Source organism: Poecile atricapillus, chromosome 1, assembly GCF_030490865.1.
Source record: "Poecile atricapillus isolate bPoeAtr1 chromosome 1, bPoeAtr1.hap1, whole genome shotgun sequence".
Taxonomy (NCBI): Eukaryota; Metazoa; Chordata; class Aves; order Passeriformes; family Paridae; genus Poecile; species Poecile atricapillus.
Window position 1 is genome coordinate 38565985 of NC_081249.1, and position 12597 is coordinate 38578581.

Below are 12597 nucleotides of genomic sequence, written 5' to 3' on the forward strand. Positions count from 1 at the left end.
AATTTCATTTGATTGGAAGCCACTTTACTAGAAAGTAGGTTTTGAGCCTAAGTGCAAAAAATATTTTTTCGCTTCTAATTATTCATCTGATCACTTCTTTAATGGAGCATTTGATTTATTTCAAAGTAATCTCTGCTTTTTATATGTAAATCATGAGTTTGAGAGTGTGCTAATTAAATTATGCAAGGAAAATGCAAGGAAAAACTGTTCTAATCAAAAGGTGGAAATTCTGTTAAAATGTTTGATATTTATTTATATAGGCTTCCAAAGGAGGTAGCAATTGACAGTCTGAACTGCACTGTACACCATGTTCCCAAGGCAAATGCAGAACATACAGTAACTAAGAAGATTAATGTACTCTGTGAGGCAAGGCATTGCAATCAGAAACCAATAATCGATACAAATGACCAGTATGACCCAGGAAAAGATTTTCATTAATTCTGGGTAGAGTTGTCTTAATTGCCTAAAGTACACATTTAGCACTTTTTAGTTCAGAAGGGAAGTTATCAAGGAATTGAAGTATTCTAATTTTTCTAATGCTGATCAAGTCTCTAAATTTTAAACAGTTCAACAATACAAAGCTGTGAAAAACCACTGACATTTAGCTCAGCCATGTAAAGAATTTCAAAGCACACATGTTATAATAATCATTGTATTAAGATAAAAAGCTGTAATAGGTACCAAGAGGATATAAGAAGCTCTAGCTGTATATAAAACTTCTCCATGAAGGAGGGTTTTATCTTTGTTTTCCAGGAAACACAATGATAATAATAAGAAAACCCACTAAATAAACGTTTCCTTTCATGAATAATTATTTTTTAAAATCTCATTTTCCAGGCTCTCATGCTGTTTGGAAATACAGACAGCAGATTGTCCAAAGACAAAAGTAGATGCATCCACATGTATATTTTGATGTTAGATGGACATATTTTTTTTCTGTTTCCATGTCAGAAAAGCAAAAGCTTCCTTGAAGCATTTGGATTTAATTTTGTTTCACCATCATTTCTTCAAAATGAAGAAAATTGTTCCCCATCTCTCTTTTTCTTTTCTTGTTCTTGTTTTCTCTTAAATTGTTTGTGCTTCTCAGTAGTTGGGAGTTTAAAATAGCGCTCATCATTGTACAAGAGGTTGCAGGCAAATAGAAATTCAATCTCTGCTAATCATGAATTGCTCTCTATGTTGTTTTTCCACAAGCCCAAAAGAAATGCCCTAAAGTCTCCCTAACAGCAGGATTTACATTTCAGTCCTCCAACTCATTCTGAGTACTGTAAGCTCTCTCCTGCCTTCTGTCACTTTATACTGTCAACAGAACACCCACCTAAGTCATTCATGAGACACAAACACTATTGTGAGGAGAGCTGGGTTACAGCACATGGGGCCAGCACTGAGCCATGTCCCCCGCAGAGTGTCTGCAGAGTTAGCAGATACCAACTTTGATATGAGCAACTCGCTCCTTGGAGTTGGCACAGCCACAAAACAGAATCTGCACTGAATTCTTGAATGTGTGGTTTAAACTGTGAGGGGGAAAAAGAAGAGAAGGGCAGGCAGTGCATTTCACTATTCTTTAGCACGGCTTCACCTGTCTTGGTACATGGGTAATTTCCTAAAAATAATATAAAGAATTCTGAGGGATTTCATGATGATCCTAAATACTAATTGCAGAATGAGGTGCAATGCTTACATTACAGTCTACTGCTCTTTCAGCTCATGAGTTAATCATTATAATAATAACAACCTTTTCCTTCATATTTATGAAACAGCTAGTAAATCTACAGTACTGCAATAACATAAAAATAAAAATTGTCCTAATTAATTGAGAAATAAAAGGCCAAAGAAAACAGAGGCAGTGAAAATGGCCGATTCACACCTGGTTAATAAATAGCATTTCAGAGACACGAGTCTTGAATTGAAATGTAAGTGAAAGAGTAAGTATTCTATTGAAGCAATTTCAGGGAGGCCTTCCAGGTGAGATCTTCAAAGGCATATAATTCAAGGAACAAGTGTTAATTGAAAATTGTTGGAAGTGAAGTTCCTAGAGTTCTAAAACATAGAAGTTACAGAAATTTTAAAGGCACTGAAAAAAATCACAGCACACGTAGACTCCAAATTCTTTCCATCATCACTCACCTTCCTTGAAATCTGGGGGAAAGTTGAAGCCCTGTAATAATCAATTACTTGTCAAAATTATGTTTAGTGTGCATCTGAAGGAGTGAGCAATATATTATGTATCACAGCTCATAAATGCCACAGCTTCTAAATATTAGCAATATTTAGAATGTTGCAATAAATGGTAGCGAATAGATGTAGTGTTAGAGATGGTGCTATCTTGCTGCAGAGTAAGCCTAACATTATTACTTTTGTGTTTTTCTTTTGTGGTCAACATATTTTCAAAATATAAATATGAAAACATAGGAAATGTCAACATTTTTGACATAAAATAAAGACTATATCTAGAGGATTCGGCAGCAATATATAAACAGATAATGCTATAATGCAGATAGTGAATCGGCTGGAGTTTTCAGAGAAGAAATTAGAAAATACAGGTTTAAAATGTCAAGTGCATCCATTTTAAGGTGATTGACTGAGGACAGCATCAGCAATTGGCTATAAATTTGGCCTGCCCTTTAAGTGTCTATTTATATAAATGTATATACGTGCATACATATATTGTTTATGTAATTATGTACTTATGTGCTGTTTATCCATAATGTGAGCAGGTGGGAGTGTATCTATAACTCTTCCTGTTCCTGAGGTTCAGAGACTGGCTAAGCTTGGAAGACACCACAATGGGACTTCTGCTCCAACCTCCCTGCTCAAGCAGGAGCACACTAGGGCACGTAGCACAGGATTGTGTCCAGAGGGTTTTGGATATCTCTGGTGAGGTAGACTCCACAGCCTCTCTGGACAACCTGTTCCAGTGTGTGGTCACACACACAGGTTAAATGCATTAAGGTTAACACATACAAAATGCATTAAGGTTAAATACCTTTTAATATATATTAAATTCACTTAAATTAAACATGTTTAGCATTGTAATTTTAATCTAATTCAGTATTTTTTATTGTGAGAGGAAAAGAACTTACACTTTCTCTTTGCAAATACTCTGGGACTAGGGAGCATATTAATCCCCATAAGACAAGTAGGTGATTAATTGCACTTTAGTATAGTAGAGAGTGAATGTCCACCTTACAGCTTTGATGAAGTCACTAGATATAAAACAAAAATTAATTTGGCCTATTTAATTTCACATTTTAGTCATTAATTATTTTGACTCATATTTTCTGAATTGATCTGTATTGCTATATTTAGGAAAAAGAATAAAACTTCATATTATTTGGGTTCTGTTTTGCATTTCATACTATGTAAATTGCTGCTGAGGTGATGATATACTTATTAACAGTTCTAAAAATCTGACAGGTAGGTAACAATTTCTATGCATTGTTGTTATCGTGAACAATTTAAATAGTATTTTTAGATTTCTTTTATGTTGCAGCAGCTGCTCTCAATTTCTCTAAGTCAGATTGCAGTTGCTGAAAGGCTGCTTACTTCCTCCCTTCTTGCAAAGAAAATGATGTACTGTGTTAGCTGATTTATAAAGTGGTGGGGAGGAGAGTCGTTTAGTTTCAAAGAAGCCATTATTTAATGTATTTTTAGGGCAGAAGAGTCACCATTTTCTTTTTTGACTGTTCTGTTAGAAGTTTGTGGGAGGCGCAAAGTGGCTGCTGTTATTAAGAGGCATAGAGAAGTGTATCTATGCTACTGCTTTATCCTCTTGTTGCAGGATGTGAATTAACAGGATGCAGCTAGTCTGAAAGAGGCATATGCAACACATTCTTTAGCCCTACGGCAGAAATAGAAATTTGGCTTTCAAACCTAGGATGTAAGGGGAAAAAATATATCTAATTTCTGACAGAAACTTTAGCCTTAAAAGCTTGCTTACTCAAAAACCTCTAAGTTTTCATTTAACTTCATTAGGCTTTCTCTCATTATTTCCATTTGTTGACTTCCTAAGTGTATATTTTCTTGTTCTTGCTGTGTTATTGACTTTACTTTGTTCCTTTGATCAGAATTCAGTTTGCCTTTTTTAAAGTAGCTTTTAATTTTCAAATCAAAATTAGCTATACTAAAAAGCAGGAGAATCTGTGTAAATATGACAGATTAATGACTCTTCTGTATTTTCAAATATTATGGAGACATTTAGATTATTGGAAGATCTTAACTGCTTCTGATTTCTTTATGATTTTAGCTATACCATGTCATCGGAAAATTACATGTGTTGCCTTAAAACCATATTGTGGTAGCACAGAATCCTATGGTTACTGACTGGAGAACATATTTGCATGTCCTGAAATGTTACCTTTATTCAGTAAAAGTCCCATTTCCAGCTTATTTCGAGGCTGCATGATATAAAACCTTGTGAAAACACAGATACAGTGGCTGCCTCGAGTTCTTCATCCTGATCAGATGTGGTAGAAGGTGGAAAGAGAAGCACAGTAGAGTGAAACTTGCAGAATATTTTATTAGCCATAATAATTTACTGTCTATAGTGCTCTCTCTGCTAGGCCAGTGTCACCTCTGCTGCAGGCAGAAAAAATTTATAGAAAAGTTTCCAAATGCATATTCTAAAACTTGGAAGAGTTATGACATTTGTGTTTTCGGGACCATTTTCCTCCTTTGACTATCACTATACCACCTAAATTATCTCCTGCAGCTGATAACAGAGGTTCTGTGCTAAGGTTATCTGAAAGTAACATAGAGTTTCTAAGGAGATTTTTCATTGGACTGTGGATCTTAAAGGGTCTTTACATTCATCTCTACTATATCACTACCCTAAGAACTTCCTCTCTGTTATAATAAAAATGTTAAAGCAAGTCTCTGTAGACAAAATTGCTGAAGAACCACCCTGCTCTCATTGCACTGGGACACTCAGCCTTTACTGTAAAGCCAAGACTTCCCCTTTGACATCATCAAATATCTGGCTTTTGACTTATTTCCTTTGCAGTATCTAAAAGCCACCTCTTCCAGCATCTTTAAAACTCCTTCACCTTTTTAACTCAATGAAGTTGCATTATTTGAATTCATCTAGCATTGAAGTTCCTCTCAAATACAGTAGGTGGTATCTTAGATTTACAATGTGTCTTAATGTCCCACACTGATATATAACTGCATCAATATCAGGTTTTAAAAAGCTTGTTCCCATAAAATTTCTGGTTAATGCTTAATAATTTTCAGAAATGTACAGACTGCAGAGCATGGGAATAATTGCTAAATTCTCCTCACAAGCATATCTTTGTCAGGCAGTCATAAAGTAAGTTGAAAGCAAAATGGTTTATAGAAAATTAGTTACATACTTGTAAAAATGCTCCACAATGTACTGCAAACAAAAGGGAAGATTTTCTGCAATTTCACAATTTTGTACTTGCTCAGATGGCCATTAACCAACATGATGAAAATCAAATTTATCCTATTCATGCTATGAATTATCTGTGATTAGCAGTGTATAGAATGTGATTTTCTAAAGCTTCTTTCATATTCAAGGTATCTTCAAGCATTTTGCAAAAAAAATAAGAGATGAAATAAACACCATAAGTATACTAAACATGTATGAGATAAAAAAACTTGCCCTTTTCTTTAGGCCAGGATTGAATCTTTGCTTATTGACTCTTAGAAATCTCATGTCATAGAACCCTAAAGTCAAGGGGATTTTGCTATTTCTAGTCTTGTACATTATAATAGTTTCTGAGGCGTTTGATGCATCCTGCTATCAAGAATGACTGGCAATCATGTTCCTCTCTTAGTGGTGTAAATTCTACACATACACCTTAAACTGGCCTTGCTCTATAAAACCCATAAAAAAACTCTTCTGAACAAGTTTTCTGTATTCTGTGATGCCCACATAACTCCAGATAATTGGGCTTTATGGAGTGAAATGGTACCATAAGGTTTGCAGTTCTGTTCCAGAATGCATCTTCACACATTGAGGTGATTCTGTGAATGGAAATAAGCTGGGACTTGCATTTGCCTTTGTGTCACTGCAGTGGAAGGATCCTGGCTCCAACAGGCCCATAATTAAAAAAGGCTGGATTAGCACAAATGTAAGCTTTTCAGCTGCTGTTCAGTAATTATTATCCCAACTCTTTTGTGCACATCTAAACAACTTTAAAAAATCAAATCTAACTACCAAAAGGATGGTCTCTCAGTAGGCATGTATAGACAGGAGTACAAATAACATACAGCATTATTCTTTATAATGATGCGTGTAAACTGAACCACAGTGATCATGTTGCCAGTATAATGTCTTTAAACAGGTATAGCTGGAAGCTTGGCTGGAATCTTTTAGCAGGGTCTAGCTTCCTTGTGCAAATAGCAAAAGCCAATGAAGACAAAAAGGGAGTAAGAACCTTGCCAGAGCCATTCCATTATAACACAGAGGAGGAGATACTATTGGTTTATGAAGTATTAAAGTTTATTTAAAATCTAAAGAAATACAGATACGACTGTATTTTTATGATTGATGAATGCATAATTTAAGAGTATCGAAATGTGAAAAGGAAGCTGCTTACCCATATAGTGATTACCAAAGTCTTTTAGTTAAATTATGTTTACACTGTTCATTAATTGGTTTGGTACTTTCAAGAGCTACCCTGCCCGTTTGACAATTATGCACTCAAAGCTTTTCACACACTAAATAGCCAAAGTAAGGAAAGTTTTTCTACATATCAGATCCTCACCATGTCTTTCTCAGTACTAATAAGTTTGATGTGTTTGTAGGTAATTTTTTATTCTTCAAGACTATTCTTTTTTTTTTTTTTTTTCTTAGACCACCACCAAGACTGTTAGTATTATCAGATGCAGTCTAAATTTCTGTAGCTCTAAACTGAAACCACTAAGCCCTTTGAGGACACCTTTGTCAAGGTTTCACATGATAATATTCATTATCAGCTGGGTCAGTTTTGAGTTAGTAATATCAGGGTAATATGGCCCATGGGTTCTTGCATTATTAAGTCTGTCAGACGCTACAAGTTTGCAAAGTGTACCATCTTGCTTGGTAAGTAGCGACCTATTATGGACTTGAAACAAAAATCCTATATGAAGGATTTTTGGTGATACAAAGAGTGACCTGATGTACATATCAAGCCCCCAAAGGGAATCTAGCATTAGGAAAATGTAGTTTCATATTCAGTAATTCCAGTTTGCTTAGTGACTGCATTTCACATGGACCACTGCTTTCCTGAGCCAGCATCTGTGGCTCTGGCTGTGCAAAGTGGCAGTTGCTGTGGATATTCTCCAGGGCAGTGAGCTGGCAAAGGCAAATTTATGTCACTCATCCTTCCTTTGCTATGCAGGAATGTGGGAGGAGTATTAAAGCAGTGTACCCCATTCTGATACTACTAGAGTGACATAATACTGCTTTAGGCCATGCATGGTAATGCTCTGTAAGACTAAGTGAGCCAGGTAGTCTCTACCTGTCAGCAATTGCAGTGTCATTACTTGAGTTTTTGGGTCAATCTGGGATATTTCATACAGTTTTTCATTCAGAGTTCCTCAGCTGCACCAAGCATGTCCCTAGTGTTAAAGAAATTAGTAGTAACTAAGAAGTCTTTTTTGCATTTATGAAATTCCCATCTAAGCACAAAACAAATCCTTGGCTCCTTTTTGTGTTTCCAAACAGTGAAAGAATTTGGATGATTAAGAGTTTGCCATGTACTGGTTTTTAGGGCCACTGCATCTCTAATGCACTGTGCCGTACAGGTTCTTCAGTGTCCTGGACACTGAGAATTAGCATCCTGCATAAAGTCAGATGCCAGCATTATAGGTAATTCATAGCAAATGTAAGAAATTCATCGCTGTTGTAGTTGATTGATGGCAGCAGCAGGGCATTTCACTTGAGACTTCTTCAACACAGCTAATCTTATATCCAATTTAATATTAGATACAATTTACCATGTATCTAGCTGACAGCAACATCAGAACATTTCTTTCATCTCATTCCTACACAGCTTAGGAAACATACATCCAAGGGCTAAAAAAAGGTCAGTAAATTAAACAAGAACAAAAATTGGCATTATATCTCCTCTTTTAAGTTTGCATGGAAAATTTTCCATGCCTATGTGCTCTGAAAAGGGCTGTAATCCAAATGATACACTGCTGATCCGATGATCCAAAATGACTTTCAGGGCTTGGGCAAGAGCTGTGGACTAAATTCAGCTTTCATTTAGGCCTCATTCCAAATACAGAAATACATAAAGAGACAGTGGATTCTCATGGTCGAACATAGCAGCAGAGGTGTGTCTGAACTGTTTTAAGGGTGCAAATACAAATTAAAATTCTGTGATGCGGAAAAAACAAACTAAGGCAGATTAGAGAAGGGAGAAAGCTGGGCACAGTAGGTGTGTGGGTGAGAGTACTGTGATTGATCTCCTAAAGATACAGCAGTCTGTCTGAGGCCAAGAGCAAAGCTGCTTATCATGCCCAGCATTCGTGACAAGTGAGCAGCTAGATTCTGACATGACGTAAAAGAAAATCAAGAAACACAGATACCAATCTTAGCCCCATGAACTGGCCAGTCCTGGGATTTAAAAATAACAATTTTTTTTTTTTTTAATCTCCTCAGCATGGCATTTTAGCTGTGTGTGCAGTGGAGGTATTTGCTCAGATACCTCTACCTTGCTGGCCTTGTGTGCTCTCTGTCTCTCTGCCAGCACCGTGGTGCTTTTATTGTTCATCCCCACAGCTATCTTAATTTGTTGCCTCAGCCAGCTGTTCCTGCCTTTACATTGCCTGTGCCTGGCTTGCATTCTGTCTGAGCCTCCTTCCTTACTATCTTAATGTTGAATCACGTTATGCCAGGGTAATACTTTCTATTAGCTAAATAGTCTCCTTTCAGTTTAATTGAGAAGGTGACCTTGATAACAAGCTTTATTGAATCTTACTGAAAAGTAAATGGTGCTGCAAAGAGTCCAGAGAAGGGCAAGGACCCTGGTAAATGGGCTGGAGCAGAAGTCTTACAAGGAGTGGCTGAGGGAGCTGGGGATGTTTAGCCTGGAGAACAGGAGGCTTGAGGAGGACCTCTTTAACTACTTGTAAGGAGGTTTTAGTAAGATGGGGGTCAGTCTCTTCTGCAGGTTACAAGTGACAGGATGAGAGGAAATGGCTTCAAGTTGCACCATGGGAGGTCTAAACTAGATATTAGAAGAAATTTCTTAATGGAAAGGGTGGTCAAACATTGGAATAGATTGCCCAGGGAAGTGGTGGGGTCACCATCCCTGGAATTTTAAGAAAACATGTGGCTATGTCACTTGAGGACACAGTATAACAGTGAACATGGTGGTGGTGCTAGGCTAGACTTGATGGTCTTAAGTCTTTTCCAACTTTAAGCATTCTGTGATTCTATAAACCAAACTATGATTAGGATATTATTTCTGTTATTGCTATTTATCTTCCAGGATTAAATATGCCACTGCAAAATCTTTTTATGACTGTCTGTTCTGGTTCTGGCCAGGACAAGATTAGTCTTTGCAGTGGCCAGAACAGGGCATGACTAGAACCTGGAGATTATTCTGTACCACCTCATGTCATTGCTGGGGCCAGGGGGGAAAGAGTCTCTTGCAATGAGGAGTCTCCTTCTGGAGGGAGTGGCAGGGGGAGTGCTCAGGTAATTCTGATTCTGAACATTTTGCATATGATTAATTCACCTCTCTCTTGTATGCTTTTATTCATGTATGCTTTTATTAATGCTGTAACTGTTCATTTTCTTATCTCATTGCCATCTCCAGTAAATTGTCCTTGGTTCTCAATCTTTACCTTGTGTGCCTTCAATTCTCCTCTTCAGCCACCAGCAGGGGAGGGGGACAGGGTGAATGAGCAAGTGGCAGTGTGGTTTGGAGCACTAAACTGAGGATTAGCATTCCTAAATCACCAGTGCCCAAAGGTACAGACTAGGTGACAAAGTATGCATATATGTATATGCATATCAAGACAGTTTATGCATTTTTGCTTTTCCTATATTACCATTCTGCTTCCCTGTGAAAGGAGATATAAGTGCCTTTAGTAACCTCACTCACTAGTTTCTTTTAGCAAGTACTTTCACAATTGAGACAGAACACTTCATTATTATGATGGAAATTTTAACACCATTAAAAATACAGTGTAAAATATGCAGAGAGACTATCTGGTTAGAATTTGTGTGAAATGGAAATATAAAGGATAGAATGACACTTGTTTTGAATCACACCACTGAAAAAAAGGCATGATTGATGCCAGTAGCCCTACCTTTAATTATTGTATTCCTACAGCTTGAGTTGTAGATTAAAAAGCAAGACCTTTTTTAGCCACTATTTTGGTGAATTACATGTGCTTTAGGTATTATTAAGCCCTGCTTATTCTGTAAATTTCTGAATGTAAGGTTTATCTTCTGAACTTCTCTTTCTACAATAGAATATACAACCATTTTATGTCACTAGGGTCAAAAGAAAGCCAGCTTGCATGAGAAGGGTTTGAGCTGTCTTCTGTCTGCAATGCTAAAAAAGTCCAGATATTAAGAGACAAGAGGCAATTCTATCAGCTTGTATGCTTGTAAATATGTCTGTCCTTAGTCTCCATTCAGCTTCAATTTAAGCAAGCTGTCTTAAACTCCAGTGTAATTGAAGAGGGGATGAATTCTTCAGTAGGCAGGCATGAGGCTTTGCTAAAAGCTGAGCAAGTACTAGTCTTTGCAGCCTCCCATACATCCCATATTATGTACTAATTTCATCAAAAAAGAAACACATGACACCCCTGTATGAAGAATAGCTTGGTTAAGACTGAGCTTCAGGCAGGGTTAAACATAAAATGTGAATGCTGACAATTCATGAATATAACAATCTCAGCTCGTTAAAAACTGAGACAGTATTTTACAATGTTATATATGAATTTTCTAACATGTCAATATATCTTACAAATGTAAAAATGTGTGTTCCTTAAATTTTGCATACTTCTGAAGCAGATAATCTTTGAGATTCCTTTCAACCTAAACCATTCTATGATTCTATGAGTTTCACATTCACAAGTCTCAGTTCTCCTAGGGCAGTGTAACTACTTTGCTAGAAGGACAATACAGCAGAAAACAGTACAAGTTTCTGCACTGCAGTGGTGGTAACTTCCTAAAACATATACTGATGAGATCAGATGTTCTGGAGGACCTCATACTTGCCAGGAAGGAGAAATTGGTCAGGTTGTGAGATTCAGGAGCATTCTCTTTTGCAATGACCATGAGAATGTGGAGTTCAGGGAGGAACAAAGCCAAAAGATGGGACCACAACCCTGGTGTTCAGACTTTTTCATGTTCAGGTGTCTGCTTGGAAGAATCCCACAGTATACAGTCCTACAGATTAGAGGTTCCAGAAGAACTGATTGATTTTCAAGGATCTTCCTCCTTCAAGTTTAAAAATGGTCTCCTTCCAAGAGCAGGAAATCAAATAAATGTGGCAGGAGGTCCACATAATTGAACCAGTAGCTCTGGACAAAACTCAGAATTGAAAAGGAAGCATACAAGAGATGGAATTAGGGCCAAGTGGCCCAGGAGGAATATAAATACCTATCTGAGAGCTGAGGTATAGGACTGAATCTGCCACAACATGGAAGGCAACAAGGGCTTCTACATATGTAAGAGAAGCAAAAGAAAGACTAGAAAAATGTGTGCCTGCTGTTGAAAGGATTAGGAGACCTTACAAGGCAAGGCAATGACAGAGAAATGATTGAGGCCTTTTTCACCCATCTTCATAGGTAAGACTGATCTTCAGGAATCTCAAGCCCCTCAGTTTTAGGAGCAAGTCTGGAGCCATGATGAACAGCTGAACAAAACAAAATACTCTTCCACTGTGAAGGTGGTCAAACAGTGGAACAGGTTGCAGAGACGGGTTGCAAAGCCTTCATCTGTCAAGATACTCAAACTCTGACTGAACAAAATTCTGAAATACCTGCTCTAGCTGACTCTGCTTAAGCAGGCAGTGCCAAACTAGATAATATAAAGTCCCTTCCAATATAAATAATTATGTGATTATGTGAACATAAACCAGTACATGTACACAAAATCTTTAGGGGAAAGATGAAAGGAGGCAAAGTTCTTCTAAATTTTGAGTTCTATTTTTCCTGAAATTTTTTAGGCACTTTTAAATATAAACTCAGGAACAAATAAAAATGGTCTTTTCCACTATAAGTGCAACTTAAACACAAGGAACCATAATGGTACATAACTTACTCATATTAAAGACCTGAACTGTGGAAATCTGTAAAACAATATCAATATTAATGACCATTCATTCAAAGACTTTTTAATGTAAAATAACAGTATGTTCTGTGTGTTTGACTAATTTCTACTGTGGCTGACCCAGCGAGGGAAGTGGTTAAGTTTTCAGGGTAATTCATAAGTCCATGGTCTTTGTGGTGGGGCTTAGAAGTTACTTCTTTGAACTTCTGCATACATCTTATGTATCTCATCAGTAATGTTTTGACATCTCACAGATGTAAACTCCTGGACAGTGCTCTGTGCCTCTTTTTCTCTTTCCTGTGTGGCTGCATCAGCAGTGACGTAAAGCATTAAGTACACAGACACGAGAA

At 37.1% G+C, this 12597-nt stretch overlaps 1 protein-coding gene across 1 annotated transcript in view; it reads left to right on the forward strand.

Annotated features, from left to right (window-relative positions):
• The window catches only part of NALCN (sodium leak channel, non-selective), a 233685-nt gene that overhangs the window by 107284 nt on the left and 113804 nt on the right, over positions 1 to 12597 (forward strand). The window lies entirely within an intron of this gene.